Source organism: Athene cunicularia (genome assembly GCF_003259725.1).
Source record: "Athene cunicularia isolate RWA chromosome 21 unlocalized genomic scaffold, athCun1 chr21_part1, whole genome shotgun sequence".
Taxonomy (NCBI): Eukaryota; Metazoa; Chordata; class Aves; order Strigiformes; family Strigidae; genus Athene; species Athene cunicularia.
The window spans coordinates 2,356,216-2,359,325 of NW_020799127.1; positions in this window are offsets into that span (position 1 = coordinate 2,356,216).

Below are 3,110 nucleotides of genomic sequence, written 5' to 3' on the forward strand. Positions count from 1 at the left end.
AAAAAAAAAAAAAAAGAAAAAAAAAAGAATATTTATTTTGGGCGGTTGCTACATGGGCGCCCTTTTGGGGGGAAGCACTTTAGGGGGTTTGCCCACTCCCCCCTGCTCTGCTTTGTCCTGGCTGCAGCCCGCGGCCCTTGATTTTTGGGGTGTTTTCCTGTGGGTTATTGCAAACTGCTGCGGTGATGTGGGTACTGATACAGCCCCAAAACGGGCATCTCACTGCACTGAGCACCCCGGGGCCGGTGTCACCCCTGGGGTTGGGGGGGGGGTTTATGTGATGGGAAGTGCTGACGCTGCAATTGCTGCGGGGATTTAAGGCCCTGCAGAAAATGAGCGGCTTTGGAGATGGATAAAAATACCCGCCTGGCTCTTGGGCGTAAGGGGCAAGGGCTGGCTTTGCTGGGAGAGCAAGTGTTTTAGCGCCTTCCCCCAATGCCAAAATCCCCAGGGAAATGGGATTAAAGCGCCGTTGGGAGTGGGATTTTGCAAGTTCTCTGGGAGCTTTGCACCTCACTCGTCCCTCCGGCACCCCGCTTCTTCCAAAGGTGCTGAGTTTCCTTCGGTAAATAAACCTTCAAATGGCTCTTTTATTTTTATTTTTCCTCCTTTTTTGTCCCCACCACTGCCAAAACAAGCAGCCCATATGGGCCAGGGTTGGGTGGGTTTTTTTTGCAGTTTCCATGGGGATTTGGCGCTGGAGCTGCTGGGTGCCAGCTCCCTGGGTTTTTTTTTTCCTCTGGTCCCCGTAACCGGAGCCCAGCAGTGGCACCAGGCTCCCTGCCCAGCCCCGGCATCTCCTGGCCAAGGTCACCGGGGAGACCGTAGGCAGGCGGCCGCCTGTGTTGGGCCATCTGTTAAATAATGTATGCAATAAACTCCTGTGCCCTGTGGCTAGCTTAATCCTTAAATCCTCCTTCAGAATATCATCTCCTGGCAATGCATGGCTGGGGGATCCCCAGCTCGGCCTCTTGGGCACATCTTTCCCCACCATCCATCCTGCCACCCTCTCTTCTCACCCCTCCATCCCGCATCCTCCCCGTATCCCGCATCCTCCCCGTAAGTGAGCTCGCTGGCGTGCCGGGCTCTCCTGCTCCATTATTTATGTGCCGTGCATGAAAGATGCATATAAAAGAGCGGTTTATAATTTAACAGAATCTCCTCTTCTTTCAGCCTCCCTTCCCCCTCAGGCTTCAAGCTTTCTCTGGTTCACCCCCCGGCTTCTCCCAGGTGTTGAGGGGGTTTGGGAGGCTCCTGGGGCCTGCGTGGACCCCATCCCCCTGAGCACCCCACCTGGTCCATGAGGGTTTCAGGGGGGGACTGGGTGCTCAGAGGGTTTTTTGCTGCATGGGAGAAAGTGGGCAATTGGGTCTGGCAGACCCATAGATCAGGTTTTCATGCAAAACAGGGGCTTTTTGGTAAACCTAATTAACCAAGCGCCCAATCCAGCCCCTGGTTATGTGTCTTATGAGCTGCCCAGCACTGCCTCCTTGCAGATGTGGGATGCTCTGCTCCTCCGTGGGCCACATCTGCTTTCCCCAAAGCCATGGGCTTGCACCTAGATGTTGGTTGGGGCAAAAACCCAACCTCCTGCAGGCCCGTCTCATGCTTTGCAGGTGCATCAGGTCACCCAGAAGAGAAATCCTGGGGCCAAAGGGTTGGTGGTGTCCACTGAGTCCAGCCAACGTGGCTGCAACCTCGGAGCTGAACCCACTGGGAAAAATACTGAAATAAATGGGGATTTTTGAAGGGAGCAAATCTCCCTGTCCCTTCCTGGACCTATGAGAGCCTATGTGGGTTAAAATCAGAGAAATAAGTAGCAAAGGCGATGGGGAGGGGAGCGCCGTGCGGCCTCTTGCTGCCTTGGCACCCTGAAAAGGGGGTGTTTGGGCAGCACTATCACCCAGCCCCACCCCGGATTAATCAATCTGTCCTCCCGCCCCATCCCTGTACAAAGCAATGCCAGCCCAGCTCGGCACCATGCTGCTTTTATTGCAATATATTATTTTCTTTGCAATAAAACTCCGTCCCCGGGACCCATTTACCCTGCCGTGATTATATTTTTATTCCCCCGGCACAAAGGTTTGCTTGCGTCCTCGGTTGTGCAGGTGGGAGCAATAACAGTTCTTGTTCACGCCGCCCCGCTCCCGGGCAATGATTAACGATGGCGCTCGCACGGAATCGGCCGGGATTTGGGGTTTGGTGGGGAGGGAGGGAGGCGACACTGGGATGAAAATCCCTATTTCCCACAGGATTCCCCACCAGCAAAAAGGATTGATGCCTTTTTAGGTCCCTGTCCCCACCCCCAGCAGCTGCTTTCAGGACCTCACATTGAATTTCCCCATGAAATTTGTGCCACGGAGGCGTTTTCCAATCAAACAAACAAAAAAAATCCCATAAATAAATATTAATTATAATTAATTATTCAGGGCACAGCATGCCCTGGTCACAGGGTGTCTGTGCCAGAGAGGGGTGAGGTTTTCCTTGTTTTTTTTGGGTATTATTTAGGTGGATGGGGAGGGATGCTCGCGGCGCTGGGCCCCGGCAGCACGCGGGAAAGCACGGCAGATGCGCATTCTTTTTTTTTTTTTTTTTCCCATTTTGTTTCATTTTCCTTTTTATTTGGACATTGCAGAAATAGCCCTGTGTAGTGGATAAAAGTGCAACATACACAATATTTAAGAAAAGGAGGAAAGAAAACCTGCCTTGAGGTCTGTCAGTCAGAGTCGCAAACAGAAACAAGAAACCAAGCCCTCGCACAAGAGGCGCTTTTTTTTTCCCCTTTTTTTTTTTTATGCACGTCATGCAAAATAGTTAAAAAGAAAGATTAGAAAAGAGAAGTCAAAGAAAACCCCACGAGAGATCGACTGAGGCCTAGAAAGAGCGGAAAGCCCCGAGTGCTTCCTGACTCGGGGAGGGAATCGCTGCCCTCCGGCATCTCCAAGTGTTTGGCACTCTTGTGATTACATTAGATATTTTTTTTATATATATATTTTTTTAATACAGTCTATTAAAGAGAGGAAACTGCCACAATATAAGAAAAAAAAAAAAACAAGATCACCCACACTACAGACTGCATGGTAGTTAGAAAAGCTGAGCATCCCCCCTCC